We start from the raw sequence: 14,998 nt of genomic DNA on the forward strand, positions 1-14,998 counted from the left end.
GGGCGCGCCCGGTGCCTTATGCCTTGCTCGAGAAGGTAGAAGGGGAGCTCACTCATTTGGAGACTTTGGGTATTATCAGGCCCGTCTGTTTCGCTGACTGGGCAGCACCAATTGTACCTGTAATGAAGCCAGATTCCACAGTTCGCTTGTGCGGTGACTATAAACCTACAGTGAATACAGCTTCCCGGCTCGACTGATATCCAATGCCTCGCATAGAGGAAATCTACGCGAAGCTCGCAGGCGGACTCTCGTTCACAAAATTAGATATGAGTCCCGCCTACCTACAGTTGGAGCTGGACTCTGCCTCCCGGCCATATGTAACGATTAATACACACTGGGGCCTGTATGAATATACACGGTTGCCCTTTGTGGTATCCTCTGTCTGCGCTATTTTTCAACACGTTATGGAGGGCATATTGAGAGGTTTTACCCCGTCTCGCTGTCTACTTGGACGATGTTTTGATTACAAGGATGTCAGAGCAGGAACATTTGGAAAATTTGGAGGCTGTCCTTAGACGTTTTTCGGAGGCTGGAGTCCGTTTACGTCGCAAAAAGTGCATCTTTCAGGCGAAGGGATGGGTTATCGGGTGGACCGCGAAGGTTTGCACCCCGTCGCAGAGAAGGTGCGCGCAATTCACCAGGCCCCAGCCCCGACTGACACTTCGCACCTTCGTTCTTTTCTCGGCCTCGTAAACTATTACGGGAAGTTCCTCCCCAAACTGGCAACTACGCTGGGCCCGTTGCACCTTCTGCGAAAGAAGAATCACACCTGGGTTTGGGGTCAGCCGCAAGAAACCGCTTTCCGGTGGGTAAAACAACAATTGTCGTCGTCTGGGTTACTAACCCACTATGATCCTGGAAAGCCTTTTCTCATCACATGTGATGCATCACTGTATGGTATTGGGGTCGTCCTGTCCCACAAGATGGAGAACGGGGCCGAGCGGCTGACAGCTTCCACCTCCCGCACATTGACTGCAGCGGAAAAGAAGTATGCGCAGATCGAGAAGGAGGGCCTGGCGGTGGTCTTTGCGGTGAAACGCTTCCACCAGTACGTGTATGGCCGCCACTTCACTATCGTGACTGATCATAAGCCTCTGCTCGGACTTTTCCGAGAGGATAAGCCAATAACGCCCATTGCTTCCGCACGGATCCAGCTCTGGACTTTGTTGCTTGCTGCCTACGGGTATTCTCTGGAACACATACCAGGAACCCAGATAGCGAATGCTGACGCACTGAACCGATTGCCTTTATCGACCGGCCCCATGTCGATCCATGACCGGTGAGGTGGTTGCAACCTTACATTTTATGGACACCTTGCCTGTCACGGCATCACAGATCCGTGAGTGGACCCAGACGGAGCCAGTCCTGTCAAAGGTTCGGCACATAGTCCTGTATGGTGGGCAACATAGTCAGCTCCCAGGCGAGTTGCATGCATTTTCCTCCAAGCTGTCAGAATTTTGCGTGGAAGACGGTAACCTCTTGTGGGGGACGCGTGTGATTGTCCTGGAAAAAGGACAGGAGCTGATACTAAGAGACTTGCACAATGGTGTGACCAAAATGAAAATGTTGGCCCGGAGTTATGTCTGTTGGCCAGGCCTCGGCACCGACATTGAGAAGGTGGCCCAAAACTGCTCCATTTGCCAGGAGCACAGAAGCTTCCACTGGCCGTGCTCCTACATCACTGTGAATGTCCAGGGCGGCCTTGGGCGCGCTTGCATGCGGATTTTGCCGGTCCTTTTCAAGGATCCAGGTTCCTTTTATTAATCGAGGCCCAGTCTAAATGGTTAGAGGTGCAGAAGATGGTAGGCACAACGTCCTGCACAACAATCAAGAAGATGCGTTTGTCTTTCAGTATGCATGGCCTCCCCGAGGTGCTGGTCACAGACAACGGCACTCTGTTCACAAGTGAGGAGTTTGAGAGGTTCATGAAGATGAACGGCATACGCCATATCCGCACTGCCCCTTACCACCTGGCTTCAAATGTGTTGGCACAGCGCGCAGTGCAGACATTCAAACGAGGCCTAAAAAGCAGTCTTCCAGGTCGATGGACACGAGGCTGGCACGTTTTTTCTTTTCATATAGGACCACCCCACATGCGGTGACTGGGGTAGGTCCCGTGGAACACCTAATGGACCGGAGACTTCGCACTCGCCTTAGCATGGTTTTTCTGGACATTGGCGCAAAAGTACGCCGCACACAAGAACAGCAGGGACATGGTTTTTCTCGGCATCGGCCGATTCGGCAGTTTGCGCCCGGTGACCCAGTGTTTGTTTGGAGTTTTGCTGGTGGTGCCCAGTGGGTCCCTGGCGTAATCTTTCGCCAAACGGGCCCTATCTCTTACCAGGTGCAAGCCCAGGGTCGCCTCCAGCGCAAGCATGTAGACCACATTTGGTCCAGAAGACCATCCCTTCCAAAGATTCCCTGCCCCCAGAGCTCATTTCTACAGCCATAGAGACCAGACACAGTGGAAAGTATTCCTCACAATCTTCCTCTGGTGCCGCACTCAAAGCCTGTGCAGGTCGTTGCAGAACCGCGTGGAGATAGAGATGCGGGGATGACGGAGGCAACAGACTCCGAGATGGAGACACAGGACGCCTCAGAGGGGGATCCTCGGGCCAACGGGCCGTGGATGTACAATGGTTACACCATTCAACACGGAAGCGCCGTTTTCCGTCTCATTACATGCCGCCCGATCCAATGCCTCGTACAAATGGTGTCCGGCCTGCGGCAAACCGAGTCCACGCCCTCCTTCGCCAGGGTCTTCGGTGGATTCCTTGGACTTTAGGGGGGAGGGATGTTATAACCTGCCTGTTTACCATTGGCTGGGGACGAATGGCAATCCCACAATCCTGTGGGAGTATGAGCTTCCCCAATGAGGGAGGGGGGCGGAGAAATCATTAGCAGATTCCCTTCATAAATAAAGCTGGCCAGTTTGGAACCACCTAGAGGAGAGGAGCAGCAAAGTAGTTGCTGCTGTGTATATATCGTTATTGTAAATAAATGTTATTTCTTTCTATCCTTCAACTCATGCTGGATTCTTTGTGGCCCTCACAAAAGTGGGGCAGAAGCATGCTGACACAATGGGCCTGCTGGAACAGTCCTTTTTGTGGATTTTGGGAAGTAGGTAAAAGCGGGCTGTCCTGGTGTAGGGAGACTATGAAGGCATTCCTCCGGATGCCTTCCCCCTGTGGCTTCCAACCTCAGTCTCTCAACCCCAGAGATAGTAGGTGCATTGGTTATAATCTTCCAAAATTCCTTAGATTCACAAGGGGTCCCAGTGGATAGGAAAATAGCAAACACTTCTATTCAAGAAAGGAGGGAAACAGAAAGCAGCAAACTACAGGTGAATCACTACAGAGCAACGTCCAGAATCCATTGTCAAGGAGGTTATTGCAGGATGCATACATAATGTGATTAGGCAGAGTCAGCATGGGCTTGTGAAATGGAAATCATGTTTAACTCAGTTAGTAGCGTTTTGTCAGGAAGGAACAAGCAAGGTGGATAAAAGTGGACCCATAGATATGTTTTACTTGGCTTTCCAGAAGGCATTTGATAAGGTGTCACTTCAAGGTTTATTACACAAAATTACATACTGTTGGGGGTAACATACTGGCATGGAGAAATGGTTAGCCGACAGGAGGCAGAGAGTAGGTATGAATGGGTCTCTTTTGGATTGGCAAGCTGTAACAGGTGCAGTGCAAAAGGGATTAGTGCTGAGACCTCAACTATTTACAATTTATCAATGAACTTAGATGAAGGGACCCAATAATAATAATATTTATTGTCACAAGTAGGCTCACAGTCACACTGCAATGAAGTTACTATGAAAAGCCCTTAGTCACCACATTCCGGCACCTGTTCGGGTACACAGAGGGAGAATTCAGAATGTCCAAATTACCTAATAGCACATCTTTCGGGACTTGTTGGAGGAAACCGAAGCAAACCCACACAGACACGGGGAGAACGTCCACACAGAAAGTGACCCAAGCCGGGAATTGAACCTGTTACCCTAGAGCTGTGAAGCAACAGTGCTCGCCACTGTGCTACCTTGCTGCCAATAGAAAACTGGAGCAGGAGTAGGCCATTCAGTCCTTAGCTGATTGGACCCAGAAAGCTGGAGACAAGTCTTCTGTCAGAATGGAGAGACAGATGTGCCCGCTGCTCTAAAATGTGAGGATGTATCGGAATATTATCACCAGTGAACATAACCTGAGGCTAATCAAAAGGGTAAAGACCATTGAATTTGAAGAGTAGCTGACATTTCTCTTCTTCATATAATGTAACTGAAGCTCCTTTGTCTGCAATCCACTGTGTCATTGAATTTTGGACGCTCTTCTCATTTAGTCATTCCTGAGCATTGGTCATTTTGCAAAGCCATTAATTAGCTCATTCTGTAACCTTTTCTGCATTGGCGCTATTATAGAACCTCCTCCCTGCCCTGACCCCTGCGCCAGAGACTCCACTGAATGTCACTGCGTCATGGCGTGTGTCATCATGGCTACGTTAGCAGCTGCATGCATTTCAACCTGACAGAATGCCAACTTGTTAAATTTACTGACTACACCAAGATAGGTAGGAATGCAAATTTTCAAGGGGAGGAGTCTACAAAAGAATATAGACAGGTTAAGTGATTGGGCAAGAATTTGCCTGAGGGAGTAAAATGTAAATGTGAATAATGTAATATTTAATATAATGTAGTATAGTATAATGTAAATGTGAACTTGTTCACGTTGGCACGAAAAGTGGAAAAGCAATACATTATTTAAATAGAGATTGCAGAACTCTATTGGCCATGCTAAATTGCCCGTAGTGTCCTAAAAAGTAAGGTTAAGGGGTGGGGGGTTGTTGGGTTACGGGTATAGGGTGGATACGTGGGATTGAGTAGGGTGATCATGGCTCGGCACAACATCGAGGGCCGAAGGGCCTGTTCTGTGCTGTACTGTTCTATGTTCTAACTCGGTGGGATAGGAGGGATCTGGGTTTCCCGGTACATAGAAGCCATACAATGCAGAAGGAGACCATTCGGCCCATCGGCTTTGCACTGATCCTGCAAAAGCGGACCCCACCTAAACCCCCCCCCACCCTGCGCCCCAGCCCCTTAACTCCACCTAACCTGCACACCTTTGGGCACTAAGGGGGCAATTTATCACGGCCAATCCACCTAATCTGCACATCTTTGGACTTGTGGGAGGAAACTGGAGCACACAGAGAAAACACATGTACACACGGAGAGAACGTGCGAACTCCTCACAGACAGTCACCCAAGGCTCAAGAAGCAGATAAAGTTAGTATGCCGGTACAGCAAGTGATTAAGAAGGTAAATGGAGTTAGCATTTATTGCTAGGGCAATGGAATATAAAAGTAGGAACATTTTACTGAAGCTGGACAATGTCTTGGTGAAACCACATCTATAATACAATCATAGAATTCCTACTGTGCAGAAGGAGGCCATTCGGCCCATTGAGTTTGCACTGACCCTCTGAAAGAACACCCGAAGTGGCCCACCACCGGCCTATCCCCATAACCCCACCTAACCTGGACAGCTTTGGACACTAAGGGGTAATTTTTGCATGGCCAATCCACCTAACCTGCACATCTTTCGATTGTTGGAGGAAACCGGAGGACCAGGACAAAACCCACGCAGACACAGGAAGAAAGTGCAAACTGCACATTGACAAGTCACGCAAGGCCGGAATTGAATTGTTAGAGATGCTCTCGACTAGGGAAATTGGTGGAGTGACGGATGGGGGTGGGAATGTAGCGCAGAAGGGGACAGAAATAAATGGGGTCTTTAGGAACTTCTATGAGGAACTGTACCGGTCGGAACCTCCGATGGGGAGGGGGGGATGGAGAGCTTCATGAATAGTCTATGTTTCCCAAGGGTTCACGAGGAGCTGGTAGAGGGGCTGGGGGCACCGATAGAGTTGGAGGAGCTAGTCAGGGGGATTGGACAAATGCAGTCAGGTAAGGCCCCGGGGCCGGACGGGTTCCCAGTGGAATTTTATAAAGAGTATGCGGATCTGGTGGGCCCCCTGTTGGTGCGAGCCTTCAATGAGGCATGGGAGGGGGGGGGGCTTTGCCCCGACGATGTCGCGGGCACTGATCTCTCTGATCCTAAAGCGGGATAAGGACCCCTTGCAGTGTGGATCATACAGGCCTATCTCGCTCCTCAATGTTGACGCCAAGTTGCTGGCGAAGATCCTGGCCACCAGGATAGAGGATTGTGTGGCAGGGGTGATACACGAAGATCAGACAGGATTTGTCAAGGGACGGCAGCTCAACACGAATGTGCGGAGACTGCTAAATGTTATCATGATGCCGGCATTGGAGGGGGAGGTGGAGATAGTGGTGGCGCTGGACGCAGAGAAAGCGTTTGATAGAGTTGAGTGGGGGTACCTGTGGGAGGTGTTGGAACGGTTCGGATTTGGGGAGGGATTCATCAAATGGGTGAGGCTGCTCTACGCGGCTCCGATGGCGAGTGTAGTTACAAATGGAAGGAGATCGGAGTACTTTAGGCTCTACCGTGGGACCAGGCAGGGGTGCCCCCTGTCCCCCTTGGTCTTTGCACTGGCGATTGAACCTCTGGCTATGGCGTTGAGGGAGTCAGGGAGATGGATGGGTCTGGTGTGGGGTGAGGAGGAACATCGGGTATCGCTGTATGCGGACGACCTGCTGTTGTATCTGGCGGACCCAGAAGGGGGAATGCCGGGGGTGATGGAGCTGTTGGCGGAATTTGGGGGCTTCTCGGGCTATAAGTTAAATTTAGGCAAGAGCGAGGTATTTGTAGTACACCCGGGAGATCAGGAGGAGGGAATTGGGAGGCTCCCGTTTAAGAGGGCAGTGAAAAGTTTCAGATATCTGGGGGTGCAGGTGGCCAGGAGTTGGGGGACTCTCCATAAGCTTAATTTTACCAGGCTGGTGGAGCAGATGGAGGAGGAGGAATTTAAAAGGTGGGACACGGTGCCGCTATCGTTGGCGGGTAGAGTGCAGTCCGTCAAAATGACGGTTCTCCCGAGGTTCTTGTTCCTCTTCCAGTGTTTGCCCATCTTAATCCCTAGGGCTTTTTTTAGAAGGGTGACCAGCAGCATCATGAGCTTTGTTTGGGCACATGGAACCCCGAAGGTGAAGAGGGTCTTCTTGGAGCGGGGTAGAGATGGGGGGGGGCTAGCGTTACCCAATCTCTCGGGGTACTACTGGGCGGCCAATGTGTCGATGGTGCGCAAGTGGGTGATGGAGGGGGAGGAGGCAGCATGGAAACGGATGGAGAGGGCGTCCTGTGGAGATACAAGCCTGGGGGCCCTGGTAACGGCGCCGTGGCCGCTCCCTCCTACGAGGTATACCATGAGTCCGGTGGTGGCGGCTACCCTCAAGATTTGGGTGCAGTGGAGGTGCCATGGGGGAGAAGTGGGGGGCTCGATGGAGGCTCCGTTGAGGGGGAACCATAGGTTCGTCCCGGGGAACATTGATGGGGGATTTCAGGGTTGGCACAGAGCGGGCATCAGACAGCTGAGGGACCTGTTTATTGATGGGAGGTTTGCGAGCCTGGGGGAGTTGGAGGAGAAATTTGGGGTCCCCCGGCAAACATGTTCAGGTATCTGCAGGTAAAGGCATTTGCTAGACGGCAGGTGGAGGGATTCCCTTCGCTTCCCGCGAGGGGGGTGAGTGACAGGGTGCTTTCGGGGGTCTGGGTCGGAGAGGGGAAGATATCTGATATCTACAAGGTTGTGCAGGAGGTGGAGGAGGCATCAGTAGAGGAGCTGAAAACTAAGTGGGAGGGGGAACTGGGGGAACAGATCGAAGACGGGACATGGGCTGATGCCCTGGAGAGGGTTAATTCTTCCTCCTCGTGTGCGCGGCTTAGCCTCATCCAATTCAAGGTGCTGCACCGGGCCCACATGACTGGGACGAGGATGAGTAGGTTCTTTGGGGGTGAAGACATGTATGTCAGGTGCTCGGGGAGTCCAGCGAACCATGCCCATATGTTCTGGGCATGCCCGGCACTGGAGGAGTTCTGGAAGGGGGTGGCGAGGACGGTGTCAAGGGTGGTGGGATCCAGGGTCAAGCCAGGATGGGGACTCGCGATTTTTGGGGTTGGGGTGGAGCCGGGAGTGCAGGAGGCGAAAGAGGCCGGTGTTCTGGCCTTTGCGTCCCTAGTAGCCCGGCGAAGGATTTTGCTACAATGGAAGGATGCGAGGCCCCCAAGCGTGGAGACCTGGATCAATGACATGGCGGGTTTTATTAAGCTAGAGAAGGTCAAATTCGCCCTGAGAGGATCGGTACAAGGGTTCTTTAGGCGGTGGCAACCTTTCCTCGACTTTCTGGCTCAACGATAGGGTGACAGTAGCAGCAGCAACCCGGGCGGGGCGGGGGGGGGGGGGGGGGGGGGGGGGGGGGACACGATGACTATGTTTGTTTATTTAATTTAAATTTATTTTTAAGTTCTCTTGTTGGGGTTGGGGGGGGGGGGGGCGATATGATACATGCGTTGATAAGGTCTGAGGAGTGTTACAGTTGTTATGGGTTATTTTGTTGCATTTCATTGTTTGTTGTTATATTTTATATTTTCTGTAAAAAATCCCAATAAAAATTATTTTTAAAAAAAGAGATGCTCTGGATGTTGAAGAGGAATGGAAATTTGGCGAAAGGCATGTGAGTAATCTGCGATAAGGTTAACATCAGAACCTGGAAGCTCCAGGGCCGGTAAGAATCAGGGGAAATTTTAACAGAGCCATTTCTCATGTGTGATGAAAGTAGAATTTTTTTACATGTATTGTATTCTGTGTCTGTTGCAGTAATATGATTCAAAGAACTTAGGTTAAGGCGGTTTATATGTCAACTAAAACTAGCTAGGCAGGCTGTGATGTCACTCAGGGGAGGGGCTGGGTCTGGGTCTATTTTAGTTTCGTTTTCAGCCCTGCCCCGTGTCTATTATTTTTAGTTCCATTGTTAAAATTCTGTTCTGGGTTCTGAGGAAAGGAGATGTGTTTCTCAGACTGACCTCTGAAAGCTTCTCTCCAAGGACTTTGTGAATAAATCTGTAAGCCACTGAGTATTAACTCTATTAAGAAGTGGCTTTTGACCTGTGTGTGTGGATTTTGCTTAATTGAAATTTAAAAGTAGATGGGAAAGTAAGCTCAAAGACCCTTCTTTTAAAGAACTGTTTAATTGTTAATTGAAAAGCTATTTTTTCCTTGGATATTAATGGAGGTAATCCTGTGTTAATAATAAAGTTTGTTTAATATCAAAGATTCCTAGGTGTCAGTGGAATAACTTCTGGGGGTGAAGTATCTTTTTCTCAGTTTACAAATTGAAAGATTGTTAGGATTTTTCATCCGGTTGCCTAATATAAATTGGGGGGGGGGGGTCTGGTCCAGTGGCATAACATGTTTCCACCAGTTGAGAAACAGTTAAGATCATCCTCACATAAAGTAATCTTACATCAAGTACTGTTTTCTGTTTTTATTATTTTAAGATACTTGAAAGAAAAAATAAATTGCCAGGCTTTGGGGAAAGAGAATGGAAGTGGGATTAATCGGAAATCTCTGCTACAGATTCATCAAAGGCCTGATGGCAAAATGGCCTCCTACTGTGGTGGTGATGCAAAGAGGATGTTGGACAAAGTGGGGTTGCCAACCCTCCAGGATTGCCTTGAGTCTCTAGTAATTAAAGATTAACCCCCGAAATGCTGCTGTGTAAAACACAAGTCAGAAAAATCACAAGAGGCAGTGGTACGTGCTTTATCCCCCATTCTTTTGAACACTTAAGTTTAAGTGAAAATAAAGATATTGGAGATGGGGGGGGGGGGGGGGGGGGGGGTGTTGCTGTGTGGATGGGGGAATGACTGTTTCACTAAATGGAGGCAGTTGGAGGCGCCTGTCCAGTCAGAACTGGCCATCCTAGCCTAGTCAGAAATGAAGGGTGCATACTATTGATGTTTAATGCATTTACTAATTTACACAGCATCAATAGGTCAAATAAACACATCATTAGAGTAAATACTACAGTTCACCGTGATTAAACTACTTTCACAATTAGCTTTGTTTAATTTCTCTTAATTACAAAGAATAAAAAGCTTTTGGTCGGTTTGGCTCCATGTCAATCATAAATTATGCAGTTCACACCCATCAGTTAGAAGTTAAAGGCACACAGAATTTTGCTTTTGTGCAGTGCTCATTGTGTTTCAGTAACGTTTAAGCGGAGTAATATGCTGCACTGTACACATTCAACTAATGTTTCAGAAACAGAAAACCTCCAGCCCATTCCTCATTTATGTGAATCATGCGCTAACAAAAGGTACAGCATTAAGAAAGTGGAGCTGCATACTCATTTTACAGTGCTGTTACTCATCTCCTATTCTGTTTTGCAAAGTCTGCCAGCCGTGTCTCCATGGGGAACACTCTCAGCTTTGAGGCCTCACCTTCCCTCTCGGATGGGAGTGTAAGGTCCCGTGGTACATTCGGCATTTTCCGGCCAGTGTTTATCCCTCGACCAACATGGCTAAAACAGAAGATCTGACCATTATCACACTGCTGATCATAAGAGCTTGCTAGGTATAAATTGGCTGCAGCATTTATACAGTGAATACACTTCAAAAGAACTTCACTGGCTGTAAAGTGCTTTGGGACATCCTGAGGTTGTGAAAGTTGCTCTGTAAATACAAGTCTTAGGGTGGGAATAGAGCAACTTCAAGATGCAAAGTAGATCCGGCCCTAATTTAACCCCCTCCTGGCCTAACTTAACCCCTTCCCAAGCACCATCCTAGTTGGACGGGGAGTGGTTAAAATGCTAGCCTATTTCAGAAGTACACACATGAATCTGCATACATTAAATACTGATGGTAGAATCTGATGTTTGCAATATTACTGCAGTGAAATTCACTAAGAGTGAACTCAGAATCAGACGTCCCCACTGTCCATGTGCCCTTATCCCTGTGACTGTGTCCAGCCTTCCAGTAGGGAGCTCTGCCCATAGGGAGCAAACATATGAGCGATGGGCTGTGAACCCTGAGAATATGAGATTTCAAATCATCCCTTTTTTTAACTATTCATTCATGGGATGTAGGAGTTGCTGGCCAGGCCAGCATTTATTGTCCATCCCTAATTACCCTTGAGAAGGTGGTGGTGACCTGCCTTCTTGAACTGCTGCAAACCATGTGGTGTGGGTATACCCACAGTGCCATTAGGGAGAGAGTTCCAGGATTTTGACCCAGCAACAGTGCCGACAATGTATTTCCAATTCAGGATGGTGAGTGGTTTGGAAAGTAACCTCCAGGTGGTGGTGTTCCCATGTGTCTGTTGCTCATCTCTTTCTAGATGGCAGTGGTGGTGGGTTCGGAAGGTGCTGCCTCAGAAGCCTTGGTGAGTTTCTGCAGTGCATCTTGTAGATGTTACACATGGCTGCCGCTGTGAATTGGTGGTGGAGGGAGTGAATGTTTGTGGATGGGGGCCCAATCAAGTGGGCTGCTTTGTCCTGGATGGTGTTGAGCTTCTGTTTTTTTTTAAATTTAGAATATCCAATTAATTTTTTCCAATTAAGGGGCAATTTAGCGTGGCCAATCCACCTATCCTGCACATCTTTGGGTTGTGGGGCAAAACCCACGCAAACACAGGGTGAATGTGCAAACTCCACACGGACAGTGACCCAGAGCCGGGATCAAACCTGGGACCTCGGCATTATGAGGCAGCAGGGCTAACCCACTGTGCCACCACTGTGTTGAGCTTCTTGAATGTTGTTGGAGTGTTCCATCACACTCCTGACTTGTGCCTTGTAGATGGTGAACAGGCTTTGGGGAATCAGAAGGGAAGTTACTCGCCGCAGGACTCCTAGCTCGTAATACCACTCCTATTATAACAAAACTAATACCTATTTTACAATGAAAACTGGTGCTAATCCTCTATTGTTTTCAGGAAAGTCAAACTTGTTAAATCATTAAGCTTGTAATAGAGTGCGCAAAGCTGAAGGCCAAATGCTTCTATCTGTAATTTAACATCCAAATAACAATCAGGTTCTGCTAGGGGAATATCTCAATGTTTTAAAAGAGCCTCGATTCATCCTTTCCATCAAATGAGGGATTTTAGATACAGACTCACCCACTAAGGAACTTGAGGGCATAATGAATTAAAATTTAATTAAACCCATAGCAATATCCTGCCTGAGTCAACCCATGCAGCCACTGTTCCACACCAGCTGCTCTGCCACTGTCACTCAAAGATATAGAACATATAGGACATAGAATTTACAGTACAGAAGGAGGCCATTCGGCCCATCGAGTCTGCACTGGCTCTTGGAAAGAGCACCCTACTTAAGCCCACACCGCCACCCTATCCCCATAACCCAGTAACCCCACCTAACCTTTTTTCATGGCCAATCCACCTAATCAGCACATCTTTGGACTGTGGGAGGAAACTGGAGCACCCAGAGGAAACCCACGCAGACACAGGGAGAATGTGCAGACTCCGCACAGACAGTGACCCAAGCCGGGAATCGAACCTCGGACCCTGGAGCTGTGAGGCAACTGTGCTAACCACTGTGCTACCGTGAAAAAGGTGTTTCACAGGGACCATTGTTATCAGTTTGTTCATTATCAAAAATAACTATAGGTCTCCGTTACTCTCACTGCAGAGTTCTTCCAATCTTCTGCCCAACACCTATGAAAGGGCATCAAAATAAACAGGTGATCAGAGACTGGCAACATTCCTCCAAGGCCCTTTCCAAATCCAAATCGCAATTAGGACACATATCACTGCTCCCTCATCATCACTGGGTTAAAATATTGGAATTCCCCAACATAACAACACTTGTGACAGCATCTTCAGGTTGCCAAGATTCGAGAAGCCACACCATTACCTTCTCTGGGGAAACTCGGGATGGGCAACACATTCTAGCCGTGTCAGTGCTGACCACATCTGCAAATGACCACATCCTGCAAATGAATGTTTGGACAAAGCTTCAGGTCCACAGTTCCCTGACCAATGCTTCAGAGGAACTTTGCTCCTTACATGCGGTATCTTTGATTCTTATTCACGTCTTTAACATCTCATTTTTCTTTGTTTCCCCAATGGTCAACTCCAACAGTCCAGGCAATTAGCTTCGACCATAAGACATGGGCACAGAAGTAGGCCATTCGGCCCATCAGGTCTGCTCCACCATTCAATGAGAACATGACTTCATAATCTTCAACTCCACCTTCCCGCCTTGTCTCCATAACCCTTGGTTCCCTTTCTGATTAGATATCTGTCCATCAAGCCTCGAACAAATTTAACGACCCAGACTCTTCAGCTCTCTGCGGTAAATAATTCTGCAGATTCACTACCATCTGAGGGAAGAAATTCCTCCTTTTCTCTGTCTTAAATGGGTGATCCCTTACTTGCTTCCATGTTTCTGTCAATGGTTCAGGTCAACCGCTTGCGGAGACCCGGCAGAAGTGACTCTTCAATCAATTTGAATTCACAACACTGTCCTGTGTCCACCCAATCCTTGTGACTATCGGAACTAGCAGATGACATATATTGGGAAATGTGTGAACTTGGCTCCAATAAATAGTGTGTGGCTAAACAACCTGCTCCGACACAGGGTACAGCTGGACCAACCTCTGATGAAATTAAATGAAAATCGCTTATTGTCTCGAGTAGACTTCAATGAAGTTACTGTGAAAAGCCCCTAGTCGCCACACTCCAGCGCCTGTTCGGGGAATTTGTTACGGGAATTGAACCGTGCTGCTGGCCTGCTTGGTCTGCTTTCAAAGCCAGCAATTTAGCCCAGTGTGCTAAACAGCCCCTGATCTTGCCCCGTTAGACAACACTATAAGATACAAGTAATGCTGGAACTTCCAACCATGTCACAGATCTTAACTGTTCAAGGATGTCTTCCCAAGGAGTCTCCTGTAAACAGCCGCTCATGATGTGAGGAGTGTGTGAATTAGGTGGCAGCTACAGAATTATTCACCCCCTTTCCACCAACCACTTAAAAGTTGTGGAGCTCCCACAAACCTCAGGATGAGCAAATATACAATTTGCCATCTCAGCCTAAACTAAACAGTGCAGCAGAGAACATAAGGGATATTTACAGCTGCTAAAAAAAGGTAATTCAGCCCAATAGGTCTATGTTCATATTTATCTCTCGCCCCCGCCCAGCCCTCACTCTGTGAGCAGATCTGAAATGCGCTGAGGTGGATCCCTCTAAGATTCACCTCTTGGCATTCACCTCAGAGAACTCCATTGTGTCGACGAGGACACTGGACCCGCCCCTTCACTTTCTCATGCTGATTATTAGCTTTGCCGGGTATACAATAAACAAAAAATGAAACAAGAGGAATCAGCGACAAATAATAAAACCAAAATGCCTCCGTCCATCAGAGCACAAGTTCCCCACGTTCCAGCCACAAGGACGCCACTGCCTGGCAGTGTGAGGAATTGGTGCTGCTTTCTCCAGCTACAGCAATCTTGCTGCAAATCAAATTGAGGGGGGGAAAAAAACAAAGCATTCAAGGACAATAATTTCTTTTGAAAAAAAAAAATCAGGCAAGTTATTGGCCACAATGACAATATTTTCTTCTGCAGCCTTTTCTCGCAAAAATCTCTTGACAATAGTTGGACGAATTGAATTTTTCCTGCAGCTCATTTATCCTCCCTACCCCTCCCCAGATGCACAAAATACAGCCTTTGACCATTTAGGGATACTTACATTTAACGGTCCGGTTTCTAACACAGGGGCTTATGCATCAAAAGTAATCCAACTCCACTTGCAGACGCACACTGCCTGATCATTCCACATGCTGTCAGGAGGGGGGAATCGTTCGTCAATCGTTAGCAATTGCTCTCACCATGGTTACGGCACCTTACTCCAGCAGCAGGTGATCCAATCTATCGCCATGGTACCCACACACACACACACAAAAAGGCTCCACTATCTTGTCTGGGCGACGATAATGGGGCCAAGTGCCCGGGAGCCCCTGAACAATGACAACATTCTGCATCACAGCCCGACTGCGCAGGGAGCG

General features: G+C 48.4%; 1 protein-coding gene across 11 annotated transcripts in view; it reads right to left on the bottom strand.

Moving 5' to 3' along the window:
* Positions 1-14,998, bottom strand: part of sema4ba (sema domain, immunoglobulin domain (Ig), transmembrane domain (TM) and short cytoplasmic domain, (semaphorin) 4Ba) — a 636,623-nt gene that overhangs the window by 314,401 nt on the left and 307,224 nt on the right. Inside the window, exon 1 of one of the 11 annotated variants that reach the window (XM_038813270.1) lies at positions 14,822-14,986. The exons of 9 other annotated variants lie outside the window; for them this stretch is intronic. The gene's annotated coding sequence lies outside the window, so the exon portion shown is untranslated. Of the gene's footprint in view, positions 1-14,682; positions 14,987-14,998 lie in introns of those variants that run through there. One more of the 11 variants, XM_038813266.1, reaches the window with a different exon arrangement.

This window comes from Scyliorhinus canicula, chromosome 12 (genome assembly GCF_902713615.1).
Source record: "Scyliorhinus canicula chromosome 12, sScyCan1.1, whole genome shotgun sequence".
NCBI classification, from domain to species: Eukaryota; Metazoa; Chordata; class Chondrichthyes; order Carcharhiniformes; family Scyliorhinidae; genus Scyliorhinus; species Scyliorhinus canicula.